Here is a 22,197-nt window from a genome sequence, read left to right as displayed (position 1 = left end):
AATGATGGTGCCAACTTGGGCCAGTGAAGCAACGTCCTCCACAACTAGACTGAAGAACCAAAGGACAGCAACTTGTCTGTTCCCCTTCCCCCAATTCCTCAGCGCTGTTCCCATCCCTCAATTCCCCAGCACTGTTCCCATCCCCCAATTCCCCAATTAAAATAAATAAATAAATAAAAAATAAATCAATACTTCTCTAAACTGGTGTTTCTGAAACCTGCCTGATAAGAACCATCTAGATACTTAGTTTAAAAAATACAGATTCCCAGGACCCACTCCATGCCTATAAAGTCAAAACTCCAGGGGTGAGGTCCGAGAATATATATATATATATATCTAGCCAGCACCCTAGGAGAATGTCAGGCAAGTTTCAGAAATAATGCTTTAAATGAAACAATAGGTAACTTTTTGAAACTCTATAATCAGATAACTTCAAAGTGATAGGATATATGAGAAAATGCACCCTTAACTGGAGGAAGTTAGAGCCTTCTTTATCTAGTTAAAATTATGGAATATAATCAATATGCAATGCAGAAATCAATGTAACTAAAACTTAGCAAAACAAATCCTCTCCCTTTAGCGTAACTATATCTGGCCTGGAACACCCTCCCAAACTTCCCTCCTGCCCGAAGGACTGAAGGTAATCCCTGCACAGCTGCTCCTGATGGCTGATACAGGCCCGACTGGAAGGGACAGGGCTGAGAACCCTCAGTCTCATCCCAACAGAGACCAGCCTTAAATAACAGGCAACCAATTCTAAGTCACACCCAACAGATGCCCTCCTGTTATCAGCCTTTACAAGTTTTAGCCTTCGGCTGACTATTCCATAGTCTTATTCACATCCCAGCTTTATGTGACTCAAAAGTGTGGTCCACAAAACCAGCAGCATCAATGCAGGGGGGGAGTGAAGGGAAGCTTGTTAGAAATACAGAATCCCAGGCCCCACCCAGGCCTGCTGAATCAGAATCTGCACTTTAACAAGAGTTGGGGCAATTCTTGTGTGCGTTCAAGTTTGAGAAGCCCTGCTTTAAAGCATGGCACGTGCCAATGTGAGACTTTATCCCCACCTGTGCAATAACCGGGTCATCAGCCCACCCACGGACACTCCAGACTCCAAGAGGCCTTCTGCCCTCACACTCTTGACTACCATCTTGTCAGCCTTGGTTTGTCTTGGGGCCAACTCATCATCAGCACCACTGAGACAATCCAAAGCCCAACTCTTAGAGAGTTAAAAGGGGGCAGTGGGTACTGACTGTCTCTTACATTCTCATCTGGCTCTTACATCTGCCTCCCTGAGAAGGCGGGGAATGCGCCTGACCATAAATCAGTAGAGACAATCCAAAGTCAAACAATACCATGGAATGCGGGCTCTCTTGGTTTCAGCACAATGTTAATGAGGTCAAGGTCAGGGGTATGATTAGCTTCCTCTGTATCTTGGCACAGACTCCAACCCCCTGCCCTCTGGCTGCCTATAAAGGCTGGCTGACGCACCCTTGGTTACTAGGAGAACGACAGGGGGAGGCTGAACAGAGAAGCACCAGTAAACAACTAAAAAACCTGAAATGACTGATGAGCAGAACGTATTGTGGAACAGCATGCAGCCCAGAGGGATGGCTGACAGGTGACAGATGACCGGATCAGAACTCAACGTGATCTGTATGGGATGAACAACGTGCCAGAATGAGAAAGCTTAAATTTCACAAGAAGAAATGGGAAGTCCTATGGTCACGATTTTACAAATAAAATACACACATATAAGCTAGAAAAAATCTAACCTGATGGCAATTCTTGTTTTAAAAAGTTTATTTTTAAAACATGCAAGTTATGTTGCTTATGTAGTTGCTAAGAAAGCTAACATATTCTTAGGGTGCCTGAGTCTAGTTTCCAGACCAAGGGAGCAGTGGTCCCTGGTTGCACAGCTGATCAGACTACCCTAAACAGTCCCCTGTCCACCTGTCCACACAGGTGAATACACAACCTGTCACACCTTTCCATCACCATCACCACTTGGGTTATTATTCAGCGTGGCCGCTTTACCTGGCTACAGTTCTTTTTGGCTTTGGATTGTAGTTTAAACGTCCCACACCTCAGTTTAGCTCCCTTTGATGCTGCCCTTTCTTCTTTTTTAAAGATTTTTATTGGGGAATTGGGGGATTGGAACAGCGCTGGGGAATTGGGGGAAGGGGAACAGACAACTTGCTGTCATTTTGTTCTTCAGTCTAGTTGTGGAGGACGTTGCTTCACTGGCCCAAGTTGGCACCATCATTGCGCTCTTCCCGGGCGAGGCAGATCAGTCGCCGGCTTCTGGAGGCCGCTCACTGCGGCTGCTGGCCGCTCACGCTGGCTGCTGGCTACACACGGTAGCCCATGGCAACCCACTGCCACAGGGGCTGCAGCCTACGCCGTTGCCGGCGACTCACGGCAGCCCAGCTCCAGGTTGAGCTGTTGTTCAGCATCTTAGCTGTGGAGGGCAGTGTCACTGGCCCTCATATGTGGGATCCGAACTGGGGCCCTCTGGCGTCCCAAGCCAGTTCTTAACCATCGCGCCACTCGGCCGGCCCGATGCTGCCCTTTCTTTACTAACCAAGAAAAGAACTATATATTATACCTAAGCACAAAGTGGGGAAAAAACATGTAAATGGACAAGATGACCTAAGCGTACTCATTTACCAAAAGGATTCAGATCAAAATGACCTACAGTCACCTGTTTAAGCCAGCACACTCTGCTACATATTACAGCATGAATCCATGCAGAATCAGTAATTAGGTCTGTAAATTATAAGCTTCTACGACAGAATAGCCCTGAGAGCACTACTATAAGGACAAGCAAATGACAGAGTATATATATCTGTTTAGACATACTTCTCTGTGTAGAATCATCCTCTAGGAACGGACAGTTAGCCATTAAACAAAAAAATGGATATGATTTTAGATTATTTTAAAAGTCATGGGCCATGTTTTTCTTAAGTGTATATTTCATATACAAATGATAGTCATTTATTAAAAAAAAAAAAAAAAAGACTGCTTACTGCCTATGTAGTTTCCAGACTATCCAGTCTATTGCTTTTAATTTCAGAAATTGTGATCCCTTTGGGCAAGAGAAAAAACGTTTTAAAATTTTAAGAGGTATGTGTCCTGAATAAGTGTGTGCTGTGCACCACTTATTTGAACATTATATGAGGCTACTGTCTATGCAGTTACAGCCATCCTTAAACAACTGGCTAACTGCCTCAAAACTGAAAAACAATATGTGAAATTCAACCCAACTGCAGTCTGCCCCAAGAGAAAGGAAGCGTGAACTCCAGTTGCCTTCGACAACACAGCTCAGTGTGGAAAGAAAGAAAATGCTGAACAATAGAATCTGTAGAGGAAAAAGAGCCCCCTCTAATTTTCCGGGCATGTAGGGAGGTTGCTGCTAAAGGGATATTTAAGAGTTCACTGTTGGTTTGCATTCTACTGAACACTGAACACAGTTTTAAAGAAGAAAAAAAATCTCACATGACAGGACAGTACATATTTAATTCAGTACTTCTGATCAATCTGATTTAATGCAGCACTTGTCAATCAGACAGATGCTTACACAGTTAGACATAGAACTGAAACACTGCTCAGATCACACATGTTTATGAAAGCATACAAAGCATACCCACAGCAAGAGGGTGTTCTTCCTCATTGTTCGGAGGAAGCTGCCCCACTCTGGCTTTGGGTCACAGCACCCAGTCCTGGTTCCATCCCTCCAGCCTTCCAGTATTAGTAACTATTTTTATAACAAATAAGAATTTCAATTTCTTCTTGAAGACGGGGATCTGTTCATAATGGATGTACCACAGATGTTAGAAGATGTACAGTGTTGTGGGCAAAACTGCTGAAACAGTTTTGTATGAAAACAAACAAACAAAAAAAACAACAACAACTGTTTTGTTTCTTCTGATTTTAAAACATGAGCAACACGTTCCTTACAGAAAATCGGGGGGGGGGGGGGGGGGGGCGGGAAGAAAAAAACAGTAACCTGTAACCCCACTAGTCCAAGATAACCAGTTAAAATTTTAGTCTCCATCCTTCCACTGACTGTGGCTACGAGTTTTCCCTCAGTGGCATCCCAGTTAAGCAGGCATGGGTGAGGAGAGGCATTGTTGCTGGTTACACAGGCTGACAATGATTGATAAGCCCCACTGGCCTTACCCTAAACCCACAGCAATAAGAGCAATAATGGTTGTACACAAATCTAATAGCACGCTTACAATTCAACAAGCATTCATTGGGGCCTACTATGCACCCTTTTATTTATTCCACAAGTGAATGAAATTCAAATTAATGGCAATAGCCCCTGGGGGCCTTTAACAGAGAAGGCGGATAAGCCTTGTCTCTTGTGGACATAAAAACAAAAGTCAGTTTTCCTAGTACAAGTTCTCCAGGTGCCTACAGATTCAGTTCCTAGTGAGAGCTCTCGCCCTGGCTTGCAGATGGCTGCCTGCTCGCTGTGTCCTCACATGCAGACCAGGAGGACCCTGACCATCCTCTCTAAGGTGGAAAAAAAATAATACAGGGGAGAAAGGGTTGTTGAGAAGCTGTATATAATGACCTAGGAACCACAGGGGTCCCTGAAGGTCAGTGCACTTTTAGGATCAGAGAGATTCACTACAACAGAAGTTCTTATAGTTCCACAAACAGGGAGTGAGGGCTTTAAAAGGCCACACACTTACTGTTATAACACTCTAGCTTCATACATCAGCCTGGGCTGCAGATCCTCACTGCATTACCCTCATGCAGTCAAAACCCAGGCAACCTGGTTATACCTTGTTGAACTATTCTCTGTACATAAAGAAGGCACAAGGAAAGAACTGCTTTTACTGCTAACCTCACCTCAGCAAGTACTAAACATTGTTACCAACCTGCTGAAACCCTCAACGCTCTTCATTCAAATACTATAACTGGGTACAAAGTTCAGTACCTATTACTTTAGAAACCATGTGAAGTGTTTTAAAAGTTAATTTGGTTGCACTCTCCTAAATGGAACCTCAAAAATTCATCCGATATAAACACCTCAAATGTCTTATTTAATTTTGACTCATATATGTTTTATTTATTTATTTATTTATTTATTTATTTTTAGCTGAGCCATCCTGCTACCTGTTGGCAGCTCAGCTGCTGCTCAGCTTGGGCTGGACTCGAACCACTGTTGCTCAGAGCTCAAACTCTTGAGCGAGCTCTTAACCAACTGAGCCACTCGGCCGGCCCTCGACTCATATATGTTTTAAATAGTGTCTATAAAACCATTTAATCAATACAGGCAGTATTAAATCAAAATCAGAACAAGGAGGAAACATCAAAATACACTGAGGCTCTCCTTTCTTATCTTCCAAGCCTCAAAGTTAGGTGTTTCTCTTGACCTAGCTGATGGTATTACATTTAAACTAAGAAACTATGCAGATAACACATCTCTTTAGCTATGCTCAGTATTTTGTTGATGCACACAAAACTAGTTTACATTCTCAGCAAGTGAAGGTCGCCTTACATTTTCTTAAAGAAAACATACACCTGTATATTAGTCAGCTTGGGCTGCTATAGGAAAACATCACAGATTGGGTGACTTAAAAAACAGACATTTATTTTCTTTTCTTCTGGAGGATGGAAGTCCAAGATCAGGGTGCTGTCAGATTCAGTTCCTCCTGGTGAGGGCTCTCTTCCTGGCTTGCAGATGGCCACCTTCTCACTCTGGCAGACAGAGAGAGTGCTGTGGGCTCTCTTCCTCTTCTTATAAGGACATGAATCCCATCATGGGGGCTTCACTCTCGTCACCTCATTTAAACCTAATCGCCTCCCAAGGCCCCACTTCCAAATACCATCATATGGGGGATTAAGCCTTCAACACATGAATTTTGGAAGAACGCATTCTGTTCTTAGCCAATGTGTGGGGGGGGGGGAGGAGAGGGGGTATCAATTTTATCAGTTATACATCTTAGGTATTAAATATGTCTAGAATTATTCCTTTTAACTATCTCGGTTCAAAACAAAATAAACTGATCTCACCAAGTCCACAAAATAACACCAGTAAGTGTCTGCTCATTTAAGGCCAAGGTCAGGGGCTTGATTATCCCCAGTTAGGCCTGTCAAAAGGTGAAAGAGAAAAACTGAATTACAAGGACACAGATTATTCTCACCCTGAGCACTATTTAGGAAACCTCAACAGACCAGGCAAACATTTGCCACTACTATGAAAACAATTCTATCTTTTACCTCTAGCTTCAGACCTCTCTTTCTGCCTGTGTATCCAACTCTCTGCTGGACATCTTCCTCTCTGGAAGGCTCACAGTTCCGTTTTGGATTCAGCTGAAACTTATTACTCCTCGCCATCTCCCCAAACTGAGGCTCCCCACAGCTGTTTACTTCAGTGAATGGCGCCACGACCCACACCAGTCACCCTGGACTCCCTCAAGCTAAGTGCCCACCCCCGGGAGACGACCAAGGAAGTGTGGTCAGTCTGTCCAGGACTCTCTCCCATTCCCTCACCAAGCACCAAGAACCCTCAGGATTCCTACACTAGCTTCCCAACTCACCTTCTACCCCACCTCTGGCCTCCTTGTCACCTAGCCCATCTAGTGGCCATCAGTTCTTTCTAAAGCACAATATGATTATGTCATTCACCTGCTGTAAATTCTCCACCTTCCACACAGCTTTCAAGATGAAGTTCAGACCTCTGCTCAGCACCCAAGACCTACGCCCTCAGGTACTTCCCTGCACAACTCTGCCTCCAGTCCAAGTAACTACTGTCAGTGCCCTTTTCAAGCCTTCTAGATGCCAAACATATGCATTACTATTGCATCACGTATGACTGTACTTTTATAAGTAATGAAAAAGAAAAAAAACAAAACCATGAAGGTGGATGAGGAACCAAGTATCCATTCTTTTCTTCACTCTTTTAGTCACACCTTCTACAGCAAGAGAAAGTCAAGTGTTTCAAGTGCTAGGCCAGACTCTTCCCCGAACACAATCTGGGTTTTATAAGTTGATGATCAGGTCAGACCTTTGATTCCTTCTTTGCCTTTCTAAGCCTGAGAAGTCTCACCTCTGAGGAAAACTGCTGTTTGTTTTCATGGTACGTTCTACTCAGCCACAGCTCAAACTGGACACATATTTTTATAAAGCACAGAAAGAAATATCCCCCCCCCACACACACACACACCCTTTCTCCCTTATCCCTGTGGAGTAACCATAGGACTGGCTGGTCCCTGCCACCACACTCAGCCGGGTCACATCCCTCTAATTAGGCTGGCTTGTGGAAGAGACGCTTTTTCAGCACAGGCTCTTCTGAATCAAAAAGGCAGCTTCCAGGGTTTGTGGAGGTCCTTCCCATAGAGGGTTTGCTTTTCCAACTAGAATGTGTGCTCTGTGAGAGGAAAGGGCTGCTCTCGGTTTTTGCTGTGCATAAGAGACCAGAAGAAAGCCTGACCCATGAGAGAGTCACCATAAGTATTTGCTAAATGACATGATAAAAGAATGGATGATTGAGGAAACAAATAGGCATTCCTCCCAAATTAGAAAGGCAATATACAACATAGTTATGCAGCTCAAAGAATACAATTTTGCTAAGAATGCCTTTTGTTCACTCTGCTCTTAGATACAACCTTAGTAAAACACGGACAATGTATCATTAACCTCAAGAGATACTTTAAAGTTGCTTTTTTGGAGTAAATTCTAGAGATTAGATATTTACTTACTATTTATATCTAAGAGCAGTACCTATTGAGTATAATGTTGCTTTTAGGATTCCCAAGAGAGGCACTCACCATGTCCACCACTAGAGTCTTCCTTTTTTTTCCTCAAATACAATTTGGATATTTACTTTAGTGGGACCTGGAACCTGAGAACCTGCCATTGCAAGGGGGCAGTGAGGCCTGGGCTTGCAAGCCACACCTGTGCTCCAGCCTTCAGGTCCACACGGGGCCTACATTACACATTCCCTGGAACGAGAGTCCCCGAAAAGGCTGGGCCAAAAGGCTGGGCCAAAAGGCAGCCTGCAAGTTCTAGAAAGACCAAATGTTTCTGGGTGTGGACTGCTGGGGGCATGGGTACAGCCCCTACTCAGGGTCTGCCTAAGTAGCAGTTGCTCACTCTAAAATCAGGTATTGTTGCATTCTACTTCTTAGAATAGCACTGTTTTTTCCTGGGCATTTGAAATAGTTGACAACCATCATTAACATTTCCTGAGCACTTAGCCAGAGACACCACCCTAAGACCTAAACAAAAGTAATCACAGTTAATCTTCAAGGTGATTCTTTGACCTGAACTCTTATCACCACCGTTTTACAGGCACAGAAACCAAAGCTGAGGGAAATTAAATAACTCCTTCAAGGTTGAGATAGCAACACCTCCGGGAACTCAACAGCCCCAACTTGGGTCTTCTATTTTTGGTCTCCTACTTTGTCAGTTCTTTGTAATAAAGAAGTTAAAATGCTGTATATACTGTTCAATAAAAAGAAATATATACTTTTCCATATAGTTTTTCTATCTTCTCTGACTCTGGACTTTTCCTTCCTGCCCTGCCCAAACATTATAAGCAGTAAAAATCTCTTTAATTCATCAGTCCACACATCTCTGTAGGCAGGTGCCATTGATTCTGAGCCCATCCGCATGGATGAATAAATAGCATAGATTATTTTTTCCAGAAGGCATCACTTTGCTCTCATCTACAAAGATCCTTTTTCCTTCTTATAGACAAATGACTGGTCCATGTATCATGACTGAAATTATATTCAAGAATGTTCATTTGCAGTGTAATTATTCTCCCTAATTGGACCACTCTGAAGACAAATGATTCCCTCCTCCCCACTCCCATCATCTCCAGCAACACACACTGTCTTCTTCCCGGCACAAAATGTTTGCTGCACCCTTTGCAAACCACCACCAGCCTCACTACCTGCTCTCCGTGTGACCACATAGGAAAAATATTATTATAACAAGGGGCTTTATCTGGTATGACTTCCAACCCCTCAAATATTATTTCATCTGAACCAGATTTCTGACAGATTAATAACAAGTCTATCACAGCAAAAAGAAATGAGAATCTTGGATTCTCTTTTCTTTTCCCCATCTTTAAAACAGTTCCTCTCCCCATTTCTTTCCCCTATCTTTATAACATTCCCTCTCCCCACCGGCATTCGTTCCCTATCTCTTAAACTTGAAAAGGAGAAGTCGTTTTAAATGGACCAGTAGGAAAGAATCAGGAAAATCCTGGAAAAGGCAATGCCAAAGAAATTAACATCCGATCATCGCTTAAACCTGGCAGGGGTGGAGCTCTCTCGGGCGTGGGCGATGCAAACGCAACGTGCGGACAATAAATGTCCCTTCAAACTCGGTTACCCAGATTTAACTCCCAGGACGAGGTTCTAACAGCTACAGCTCGCCCTCCCCCTCCCCTCCACACCTCTCCGCCCTTTGGCTCCGACTCACACTAGTCTATAGGGGCCGCTTTGCGATTTCAAACAGTTCTACTCTTACATGTGGGTCACTGATAGCAACCTACATGCATGCACACAATCAGAGTAGAGAAAACGGGAAATACAGGAAATGCCCCGGGTGGGAGCGAGGATGGGGGTGGGGGATAAGACTTCGTCTCTACTCCCGTTTACTTCCATTGAAACAGCTCACTGACGCTCATGAAACTCATGACTCTCTTAAAGTAAGAGAAAAAGTTGAACCGCATTGAAGAAAACCCTTTCGCTTTTCTGAGTCCAAAGAACACTAGACCTCTGAATGGAAAGGAAGAGAAGGAAGAAGAAAAAAAAACCACCAAAAACCAAACACCAAAACAAAACTTTGTGCCTAAAAACATCCAGCAACAGTCTCCACCAGTCCTTCACCCCATCCCACGGGCTCATCCCAGATGTGGTCTTCCCCACTCCACGCCCACCTCCTCCAGCCCGCACCCCAAATCACTGCGCTGCCCACAAAAATGCAGCCCAACGCTGAGAAGCAGCTGACGTCTGTGGCCGGCGTGACCCACACGCCACAGACCGGGTCCCGCGGGGGTGACCACGGGCGGCCCCTCCCGCGCGTACCAGGCGCGCAGAGGTGCGCCCGGCACCCGAGAGCCGCGACGCTTGCGGTCACTGGCGGTCGGAGCTCGCCAGCCGCGGCGGGAGAGCGCCACTCGCGCCGGCTTCCCGGCAAAGCGCTGCTCCAGACACAACTTTTCTCCACGGCTGCTGCCGGCGGCCGCGGTAGTGAGAACAGAGGCAGCCGTTCCCTCCCATTCCCAGCGTCCAGCACCCGTCCCGCTGCAGCTCCCCGGCCCGGTCGTCTTCCCTCCCGGCGGGCTCCGTGGGCGCCGGAGCGGAGTTCCCGCGCACGCAGCCAGGTCTCCGCTGGCCCCCCGCGCGGGGGTCCCCCGCCGGCCCCACCTGGCCCCGGCTGCAGCCTCTCCCTCCCGCGCGCGGCGCGCACGGGGTCCCGCGGCTCCAACTCACCCGGCCCCGGCTCGGCGTCTCCGAGCCCGCAGCCTTCCCCAAGCCGGGGCTTTCCGTTACGCCTTCTCGCAGCCACCTCTCTCTCTCTCGCTCTCGGGTCCCGCGGGCCGCTCCGGGAAGGCGGAGGGAGGAGAGAGGGGAGGAGGCGGCGAGAGGAGGGGGCGAGGGAGGGGAGGGGAGAGGGTCCACGGGTGGGGGAGGAGGCGCAGGCGAGGCGGGCGCGCCGACCTGGGCCGCCGCCGGGCTAGCACGGAGGGAGGAGAAAGAGGGGCGGGGGCAGAGAAAGAAAGAGGCCGCCAAGCCTCCCCGCCCAGGACCGGGCCCCGCGCCGCTGCCCAGTCACCACCGCCGCCTCCGTCCGGCTCTCTGGCCGAGCGTCCGGGGGGAGGGTTCGGGACGCGGGGAGGGGGCGGCGGGCGGACGAGGCTCGGCCCCCGGAGGGGAGTGCGCTGCGGAGCCCGGAGGGTGTGAGCGAAGCGGGGATCCCCGGGGGGAAAGGCGGGGGGGCCCGGGGGCCTGGGAGCCGGTCATCGCGCCCGCCCGGCGGCGCCTCCCGGAATCCTGCGAGGGTCCCCAGAGCCTCGCCGGGGAACCTCGGGGACAGTTTCGAGAAACCGTCTCAGGAGCGCCGAGAGCACGCGCGGCGCAGCCGGGGAGGCCCGGAGCGGCGAAGTCGGAGCAGGGGTGAGAGGCCGGACTCCCTTCGCGGACAGCGGGCCCTGAAGCGAGCTGCGCGGTTCCCCAGGCCGGGACCCCGGGGGAAGAACGCCCATCTGATGGTCCCGGGAAATCCAACACGGAAGGGTGGGTTGGGGGGCCTGGACCCCCCATCCTCGCCTTCCTCTCCTAGAGAGGAGGCTCCGGGCATAAGTTTCCTTGCCCTGAGAGTCTCTAGGTGAGGAAACTCAGTGCAAACAGTCACAAAGAATATTCGTAAATAGATTGGGGGTCCTGAAACACCCTCCCCTGCACTCAAAAGACTGGCCGGATGAATTTCGAAGGCGCTTTAGCGGACAGTCTGAAGCATTCTTGTCCTGACTCCTCACCACCGCCCCCAAGGGTGGCAGCAAACAGCACAGAGTTAAATGGCTACGAATTAAGGAGACAATATCCCTTATGATTTAAACAGCGGTCCAGCATCTAGCCAAGTAAACCCTCCTGTCTGTTTTTCTTGTCGCACTTGCTCCTGTCCCCAACTTCTCAGCCTATTGTCTGGGACACCTGTATCTGGTCGCCTGAACTCAGACCCTAGAAGTCAGTTTGGTCTCTCTTCTCCATTGCCAATAACAGCTCCCATTAAGTCTTCACTTGTAAGGTCTTTCCAGTTGCCAGTCCTTTTCAAAGACAGCTGCCACCTTCCAGGTTCGTGGTAGAGCAGCGGTTCTCAACCTTCCTAATGCCGCGACCCCTTAATACAGTTCCTCATGTTGTGGTGACCCCCAACCATAAAATTATTTTTGTTACTGTTATGAATCGTAATGTAAATATCATTTTGTTTTCCGATGGTCTTAGGCGACCCCTGTGAAAGGGTCGTTCGACCCCCAAAGGGGGTGGTGACCCACAGGTTGAGAACCGCTGTTGGTAGAGACTTCATGGCCTCAGTGGCCTGCCTCCTCCTTGGTTTCCTGCTGTGGCACCCATCTGCACAAGCCTACAGGTTAATGGTTATAGAACACCGCGCAGGCAGGCCACTTCCTGTTCTAGCAGCTCTCTGGGGCACTTTGACACAGGAAATTCTGAATTACTTAAAAATTTTTCTATGCAAAACCCACTCCTTAGAGCCTGGCTCTCTTGCTGAGTATCCTCTCCTCCTCCAAGAAGGGTCCATACTATCCATGTGGGAGTTGCTGATGCCCTTGCCAGAACTGGAATGCTCTCTTTCATGTTCTCCCACAGCCAAATCCCACTTATCTTTATTGAAAATGAAGCTTGTAGTACATTTCTTCTATGAAAGGATGCTTGATCTTCCCATTTTCAAAATCATACACTAGAAATAACAAAGCTTATGGGGAAAATAGGGTTAGAAACAAACCACTCAAAATCTACGTAACATTGCAACCAGAGCACTAACAAAAACAGCCATTCCAAAAAACATACCAGCAGAGTTTATGAGCCATGTTAAATTCCTAATATATTTACAGCAAATATAAGTATAGGACTTTACCTTTATAAAAAGATGGAGGTAACAGATGATGGGATTGGAAAGAGTTGTTTGAGGCTGCACCATTAGGAAGATAAGCACAAAATGTGCAAATAAAAGGTGAATTCCCCCCTCCCAATTAGCCTTTCCACATTAGAGTCCATGGCCAAACCAATCTAAGAGAAAGAACATAGGGTGACGTGGCATCAGGCATAGCATTGTGTGTTCACAACTCACATCCTGCTGTGTGTTGCTTGCAGGTGCTGTTACTTGGTGGTGCAAAATATGAGGTTCTGAGAACAACTGTATGTGAACCAACACAACCACCCCATTTTACTAATATCCTTTCCCTACATATCAATCATGAATTAGTGAGTCTGTGTTACATAGGCTCTCATTACAGAAACATGCTGGTAACAGAACAGACTTACTTAATTCTGTGCTTAGAAAACAGACAATACTTCATTCCACAGATCTATTGAGCACTTACTGTATGCCAGGGACTGGTTCAGGTGCTGGGGATGCATCAGTGAACAAAGAGAAACACAAAAATGTCTGTCCTCATCGACTGTGGGTACCTGAACAGGGCATGATGGATGGTCTGTATTATTTGGTGGTATTACACATTTCATATATACGTAACTTGAATTGATACCTCATGTACATTTTAATCTCTTTGAGGGCTAGAGTTCATCAGCCTTATGTCGTATCTTTCACAATGTCTGACAGTAAGTACTTACTGGGAAATGTAAATTAGGGAGTTTACACCCATTTATATCTTGTGCTATTGAATTCACAGGAAACCACCTGGGAAATCTAAAGTTTTCTCGGAACCCTATTTGTTGTGAGTTGGGCTAAAACCAAAGCAAGTGTCCCCAGATGGATCATTTGGATTTGAAGAATAGATAAATCACACTTAATAGGAAGCAAGAAATTAGGGATGGAAAGCGGAGAGGGAATAGAAGAGGAGATGCTAAAAGGTGTAGTTCAAGAGGAAAGTACCTGCTAAGTTCTCTGGAAAGGTAGGCTGGGAAGAGAAGGATAGTAACAGGAACTTCGAGATATTGTGAATGCTGCTTCTATCATGTGCTTCAGCCACATTTTCAAAAAACACTTACTATAAGGCATAAGTGAGGTGGAAATTATAAGAAATTAAAGGGAACCTACCAAGTTTGATCAAATGACAAGGAGGCCTTGGAAGAAAATAATTATCAGCCACCAGATAGGTCATAAGGCAAAATTACTATGGTGTATGGGTAAAATGTTATGCTTCTGAACTTACTTGCCTGTGCAGATCACTCCTTTCTTGGAACATTATACCCTCCCTGGTGTCACTTGCATCAACAAGGCTATGTGTTTTTCATGTGTGAACACTTTGTATCCTATTCTGAGTAAGAACTGCTTGGGATTCAAATAAAATATGCATTTATAACAGGCACATTTGATATATTTTCATGATTGTCAGCATACTGAATATAGATTAAATTTGCTTATTCCTCTTCATAAAAACCTACTTCTCAAATCCACTAACCCCCCTCCATTTTGAGGGATTGATATTTCCTTAAACTGTGATCATAGAATTTTAGCACTAGAAACACAAACTTGGAAGTCAGTATCTTTTGAAAAGCACAAAGAATTAAAGGACTTAAACTGAGAACCTCTTCAAGGAAAGTAGCCAAACTGCAGTTCACCAACTTGGGGTCCTGCGAAAAATCGGTTTCTTAAAACTATCATTCTGCCTTTTTAGTCCATGGATCTAAAGAAGCCAACTAAAATTATAAGAATCCACTTTCCATAACAAATACAGGTTGAGAAGCCATCTTTTGGGCAACAGAAATGGCCTGGCTAAAGTCTCCAATAGATTTGGTAATGCTGTATTTCAATTTCTGCTTCCAAGGGTGAACATGAAGTTAAGTCAAGGGTGAAAATGAAGCCTGTAAATACAAAAGAAATTTCCCTGTTTTTACTGAAATTCCATTACCAAGGTGCTAGGATATCTGATGAATGAGGATAGCTAAATGTTTCCAACTGAGAACAAATATTCCAAGTGCCAATATGCACATAGGGTTTTCCAGTAACCACGTAACGGAAAGGTATAAGGACCAAGTCAGATAGCAAGAGCCATGAGCTTCTGATAAAGAAAATTTCAATGATCTACAGAAAAGGCTTCCTTTTTCCTCACACATCTATTAAGCACACTGTCCACATTAGAGCCAAGGAGAAACATGGCCCTCAAAATACACCGTGACTAAGTTATGAAAAAAAGAAATACCCCGAACTTTGGGCATTTGCCCTCTCCTGATAAAAACTGAGGGCTGTGAGTCACTTTTATCTTCCAGCCACTGTCTATCTCTTGGCTTTCCTTTCTTCTATAAATGAAGCAGCCGTTTTAATTTGTCACTGACTTCTAAAGAAGTATCCTGCTTTCCTGCCTCTAGTTCCAAAACTAGACTCCATGTGACTGCTTAAACTCACCCCAAGAAGGTGCTCCGTTCATTTCCTCCTATTATGTCACCACTACCATAAACAAATCCATCTGGCCCTCATCCAATTGAGCTTACCCCTGAAGTGAGGTGGAAATTTCCATACAGTGAGAATGTTTTATTGCAATATTACTTTATAAGTTGCATGCAAATGCTGCAACATTTCTTAGCTGCTCAATCACATGTAACTGGCAAATTCAATTCACTGAACCTCTATTGACTCCAAATCTTCACCTGCAGACGTTTTCCTGGATTACAAAACTTTCTCGGAAGAGGTACAAAATACAAAGAAGCTTAGGGGATTAGCTGTTTTAACAGTATTCATGACAGGCATAAAACCACCCAAAGAAAGCAATGCTTTAGCCCTTTCTAACAATGCTGTTCCTCTGCTCTCTGATTTGGGCTTTCAGGAACTTTATCTTTTCTATTATGAATTATGTGTTGTTCTCAAAGCCTCTAAGAGGCAACGTTTTACTATTATCCTCACTTGTACCTACTATGGAATTTGGAAAATACTCAGTATCATTCAATAGCAATGCTAAGATGAGCATTTGAAGAAACTACTGCTGTTTTTGCATTGTGGAGAGGATGCTTGTTCCTAATCTGGCTCAGACTGAAAACCCTAATCTCCAGCCTGAAAGCCTTGCCTATGGGGAACTTTTTTCTTTTACTCTCTCTTCTAAATCCTCTTCCTGGAAACAAGAAGCGCAAGCATGTATGTATACCTATAAGACTAGCAATTCTTGGGCACCCTATTTTTACATAGTGCTAGAATTAGAAAATATTTTCTATTGATAATAAAAAATATTCAGTATTACTAATTATAACATGTATACTACCTACTTCCAAATGGCCCTGGGGTGACTTGTTATTTAAAGTAACAGGAGAAGGTAAGAGAACCTCTTCCCAGGGTCCTGGTTTACCATAGCTGAGCATTAAGTTTAGCTCTGGGCTTCCCAGAGCCAGGGCAAGAATGACATACAATGAATAATATCGTTCTCATGATCTGGTAAAAGAATCATAGTTGTCTTTGAGTTAGGCAAACTTTTTCCTGGCACTAACTTCTAAGAGGAATTGAATCATGGAAATCCTTACATAAGAAACACTGGACAATCTAAACTAGGTGCAGCATCTTCACTGGGAGAAAGCAATACACTCTTGCCCTGCATAGCAGAGAGGGTAAGAAGTTAACAAGAGATGACAGAATTGTCTAGACTGTGTTTTTCTGTCATGGTTGAAATTGCATTAACTAAACTTAACTTCTCCCCAGACTCTGGAACACAGCAGATACTCTCTGTGCCCTCAATTAAGAAGAGAAAAATAAAGGAGCCTTGTCTTAAGCAAATTGTGCAAAAAAAAAAAAAAAAAGAGACAATAATGCCATTTCTTCATTGACTTCACAAATGTTTCTCAATTCTAAATCTCCTATTATTTCACATAGAACTCATTTGACAGCTATGACCTGTGTTCATTTCAGAACAACCTTGGGAAGGTTTTCAATGAAAACAAGAATTAAGGACAAGGCCAATCCACACAACTAAGATTAGTTCTAGCTTTCCCTCCAACAGAACAGCATTGTGCTATGCTAATTATACAAAATAATATTCAATCACTTTTGAGGTCATATAAATGAGAATAACATAAGCTGTGAAATGAAAATGAACCATAAAACTAGTTTTTATAGTTGAAGAGTGATTGCTTTATCCTGTGAAATTTTGTTAGACAACTGTCTCAAAATAGTTATGTGTCTCTTTAATTTTCTAGAGTGTCATGAGAAAAATGTTTAATAGTAATGAACTCAGTTCTCTCCAATGCCTTCAGATATAGTTTGTGTTCACTAGATGTGTGGTAAGAAAATATCTGAGTTATGACAAGACCATGGGCTCTGGATTCCTCGGGACTGTGCACAAATCCCACTTTCTTTACCATTAATTTAAATTATTTTAGGTAAGTCACTTAACCTTTTCAAACTTTAGTTTCCTTGTCTTTAAATGAGGATAACACTACTGTCACATGGGGTTATTATGACTCTTGCATGATCATTATTATAATGTATATGAAGGTGTCTGCTATAATGCCCAACATATAATAGGTGCTCAATAAATGTTTATTCTCGCCTCTTGACATTCATATTCCTGCAAAAAGAATTATCTCTTAGTTCAAAAAGCCTACTCTTCTGGCAGCCAGTTAGCTCCGTTGGTTAGAGCACAGTGCTCATAACAACAAGGTTGCCTGTTTGATCCCCACATGGGTCACTGAGATGCGCCCTCCACAACTAGATTGAAACAACTACTTGACTTGGAGCTGATGGGTCCTGGAAAAACATGCTGTTCCCCAATATAAGGGGAATATAAGTCTGTTCCCCAATATATCTATTTTTTTTAAAGATTACTCTTCCAATTTGCCAATTAGATCACTTTCCTATTCTGTTTTTGTAAAACGATATGAGAATCAAAACACTGTGGTACTGTCATAGGATAGACAAATAGATCAGTGGAATAACATTGAAAGTCCTGAAATAAACTGTCATATTTATGGTCAACTGGCTTTCAACCAGGGTGCCAAGCCATTTTAATGCAGGAAGAATAGCCTTTTCAACAAATGGTGCTGGGACAATGGGATATACACATGCAAAAGAATGAATATGAATGTCTACCTCATACCATGTAAAAAAATTAGCTCAAAATTGATTACAGACCTAAACTTCAGAGCTAAAGCTATAAAACTCCTAGAGGAACACATAGGAGTAAATCTTTATGACCTTGGGATAGGCAATAATTTCTTAGATATGAAACCAAAATCACAAGGAATTAAACAAACCATAAATTGTCCTTCATAAAAATGAAAAACTTTTGTATGACAGGAGGATACCAGCAAGAAAGTGTGGGGGGGAAACACAAAATGGGATAAATATTTCAAAACATGTATCTGATAAGGAACTTGTATCCAGAATACATAAAGAATTCTTACAAGTTAATAAAAAGAAAACCCAATTTAAAAATGGGCAAAGGATCTGAATAGATATTTTTCCAAAGAATTACACAAATGGCTAATAAGCACCTGAAAAGATGCTCAACATCATTAGCAATCAGGGAAATGCAAATGAAGATCACACTATACATACCAGTATGATGAAAATAAAGAAGACAGATCATAACAAGTATTAATAAAGACGTAGAGAAATTGAAACCTTCATACATTGCTGATGGAACTTTAAGTGGTACTGCCACTTTGAAAAACAGTTTACTAGTTCGTGAAAAGGTGAAAGATAGAATTACCATATTACCCAGAAATTCCTCTCTTGATATATACTGAAGAGAAATAAAAACCTGTGTACACAAAAACCTATGCACAAATGTTCAAGCGGTATTCTTCATAACAGTCCAAAAGTGAAAACCCAAATAGCCATCAACTGGTGAATGGACAAACAAAAAGTGGTATACACATTCATTTTATTATTCACATACATTCATTGTATTATTTAGCCATAAAAATAAAGTACTGACACATGCTACAACATGGATGAACTTTGAAAACATTATGCAAGTGAAAGAAGCCAGTAACAAAAGACCACATATTGTATGATTCCATTTATATAAAATGTCTAAAATATGCAAATTTATAGAGACAGAAAATAGATTAGCAGTTGCCTAGGGTTGGGGTGAAGTTTGGGGGTAAGAGGAAGTAACTGCAAATGGGTACAGATTTCTTTTTTTGGGGGGGGGGTGATGAAAATGTTCTAAAATTAGATTGTGGCAATGGTTGCACAGCTTTGTTACTGTACTAAACGCCACTGAACTATGTACCTGAAATGAGCAAATTTTATGTATGTGAAATATATTTGAATTAAAAAAGAAATTCAAAAAGAATGATAGAAGAAATGATTGTGCTATCAACAACTAGGAATAATTTTGGTAAATATTTGCTAAACCCTTACTGTGTGTAAAGGGGATACAAAGTTGATACTCCATCCTCAAAGAGCCTAAAATCAAGTGAATGGATGCAGTTCAATGAAGATCAATCCGTAGTAGTTTGATTTCCAGTGGGACCACAATTAAATAAATAGCTGTAATACATAGTATTTATCCCATACACAATGCTAAGCACTGTACAAAGCTCAGGAACATAAAGCCCTCTGGAGGCACCAGGGCTTTTGGAGTGAAGGAGAAGGACATAGGTAAAAGCACTGTGCTAAAGATAAAAGCAGGTGCCCCTGCAGTCCATCAGCACTGAAAACAAGTGGTGGAAGGGGAAGGTGTTAGAGAAGGTTCTCTGGAAGTTATGACATTGTCCTCAGGAGTAGGTAGGAATTCACAGGTGAAAGGTAGCAGACAGTCCACTGAGGCAAAGGAAGCACAAAGGCCCAAGAAGCACCAGAGGGTCACATGGCAGAACACACAGAGAGGAAAAGTGAGAGCTGAAAAGAAAATGACTGGGGCTGTAGGGTGGACATTAGTGGGACCCCTCAAAGGTCCTATGAGTCACATTAAGAAGGTAAATCTGAGGTCCCCAGGAAGCCACTGAAGGTTTTAAATCTCAGGAATGATCAGATCTTGTTTTAGAAAGATTGCTCTGGCTGCTATGTGAAGAGATGGATTGGATGAGAGGAAGGCCAGGAATGGAGGGACCTGTCTTCCAGGAGAGTGGGGATGAGGACCTAGACCACTGGTAAAAGGAGGCTTGCAGCACCAACTGAGTGGTCAGTGAAGGAAAGGAGGTCGAAGATGACCTCCAGGTTTCTAGGCTGGGTAATGCATGGCAGGCTGTACTAGCCATAGAGGCAGCTAACATGGTACAAGCGACCAGATTCCAGTAGGGGCATGCTGAACGTGACACAACCCCTCATATGAGTGGAAAGAGCCATAGGCCACAGGTGTGCAAAACTGGAGCTTCCCTCCCGGAAACTTCAAAGACCAGTGTCAAAACCTTCCTTTTGCTACCAGATTGTAGAGTTGGGCCCAGTTATACCTTCCTTGGTACCCAAGCCAAGGACAGGTCTCTAGGCACTCGGAGATACCAACTTCTGTCTCAGTTACTCGAACTACACCAATATTAGTGCTAACGAATCTTGGCATGCTGAATACTTTCCAGCCAAATGAAAAATGTCAGCTTGAACAGGCGGTGGGAAAGACTCTCTCAGGGGACTTCATGATCCAGGTTCTGATGGAGGCTGGGAGACTCTCTTTAGAAGTTTATCCAGGTTGGGTTGAGTCAAATATTGCTGTCATTTATTATGGGGACGTGAGAAATGTACCAGTGATCGAAATCAGTATTCCTGGTGGGCATTACCTCATTAGCTAGTTCAACAACTTGATAACAAGTAAAAATAAATGTTCCCTTCTCCTGAGTTTTTCTTTTGCAGTTACACGAAATACTATGTTGGAAACCTTCATAACTTTATAACCAGATAAGACCCTCCTAGACTAATGGAAGTATTGATTCTCAAGTCAAAAGAAAGCTTCGGTGCAACTCTTAATGCATTTATTGATTGCTGATGGGATCAAAATTAACATGGAAAAAAATAGTCAATAGACACATCCTAAAAATAAAGTTACATCAGAAACCATCTGTGTGTCTTCTAATGTGGGATTCTGTCAGTGCAAATTTCCCTTAGAAACCTGAACTTTCTTTGACCTGCCAGAAAATAGCCTCTTCAGCATAGGATAAAAGACAATACGATATGCCTGTTCAAAAATAAACAATTATTTAAAGTGCATTTTAACCTCAGAGACCTCAAAAGAAAAAGCAACTAGCATGTTTACTGATAACACAAAAGGAATTCAGGGGAAACATTTCAAACTTAGAAAACAAATTGTTAAACCTTTCTTATTCTTTGTCTGAAACTGGCCGTGGCCCAGATGCATAGCTTTTCTTTCTCTCAGCCCAGAACACTTCCTGAAGCGTCTAAGCTCATGACACTGTAAGCAAAGGAAATTTGCCAATGCCTGAAGGTAGCAAGGCCAGCAGCCTGCTAACATTTTCATATAAGAGATTGTTTGTTCATGTACTGTGTTCTTCAAGGAGCTAGCTTGTGAAATGGCCTTGAGAAAAATGTATATTTCTCAACGTTGCAAAATAAAGCCATTTAATAATGCTTGTTCATATGCATAGATCGAATTTTAATGACTTCACAGTGATATTATGTATTTTAAACCCCAAATCTCAGAAGTCTTCATGGAAATTATTAGCAAACAAGACACAAACTACAGCTGTGGTGGTTCTCAGTCCTTCTCAGGTAGTAATGGAGTGGGAAAACTAAACATTGTTTCTTGTCTCACAGTTTATTTTGCAAGCCCTAGGCAAGGCCATGATTTAATTGCTGGCCATTTTTCTAATAAAGTAGCATACCAAACATTCTATATGGCAGGTAGTGAGGAAATACCTTTAAAAGATTAATTTCTAGGTTTTGTTTTATTTATATCTTGAGAAAACTTAAGTTAAAATATATTCCCCATCCAGATAAACTCATGATGAAATAATATGCTGAGTGGGAAGTTCTCTTACTCTTCAGTCAACATCTCATGACCAATTTATAGGAAACTCCAAGTGGAAGAGTAAGTTAGACTCTTACCTCACACCATATAGAACAACGAATTCAAAATGGATTAAAGATGTAAATGGAAGAGCTAAAGCTATGAAACTCTTAGAAGAAAATCATAAGCTTGTATTTGGCAATGTATTCTTAGAGGCATCCAAAAGAAACAAAAGCAAAATAGATAAATTACACTTCATCAAAAGTTAAAACCTCGATAGTATCAAGGGACGCTATCAAGAAAGTAAAAAAGATAATCCATAGAATGGGAGAAAATATTTGCAAATTATATATCTGATAAGGGTCTAGTATCCAGAACATATAAAGAGTTCTTATACCCAATAACAAAAAGACAAACAACCCAATTAAAAATGGGCAAAGGATCTGAATACACATGTCTCCAAAGAAAAAATACATGATAAGTAACACATTAAAAGACTCTCAACATCATTAGTCATTAGGAAAATGCAAATAAAAAATAAAACAAGATACCATTTCACACCCACTAAGATGACTATAATGAAAAACAAAGAGAAAACGAAGTGTTAGTGAGGATATGGAGTCATTGGAAACTTC

The 22,197-nt window shown here is 43.2% G+C and overlaps 1 protein-coding gene across 3 annotated transcripts in view; it reads right to left on the bottom strand.

Moving 5' to 3' along the window:
- Positions 1-10,811, bottom strand: part of LHFPL2 (LHFPL tetraspan subfamily member 2) — a 154,661-nt gene extending 143,850 nt beyond the window's left edge. For all 3 annotated transcript variants that reach the window (XM_019641040.1, XM_019641041.1, XM_019641042.1), the window contains exon 1: positions 10,467-10,811. The gene's annotated coding sequence lies outside the window, so the exon portion shown is untranslated. The remainder of the gene's footprint in view (positions 1-10,466) is intronic.
- Between the last annotated feature and the right edge of the window lie 11,386 nt (positions 10,812-22,197).

Source organism: Hipposideros armiger, unplaced genomic scaffold (assembly GCF_001890085.2).
Source record: "Hipposideros armiger isolate ML-2016 unplaced genomic scaffold, ASM189008v1 scaffold_55, whole genome shotgun sequence".
Lineage (NCBI taxonomy): Eukaryota > Metazoa > Chordata > Mammalia > Chiroptera > Hipposideridae > Hipposideros > Hipposideros armiger.
Note: the sequence above shows the minus strand (reverse complement) of the source record. Positions and strands in the feature narration are given on the sequence as shown.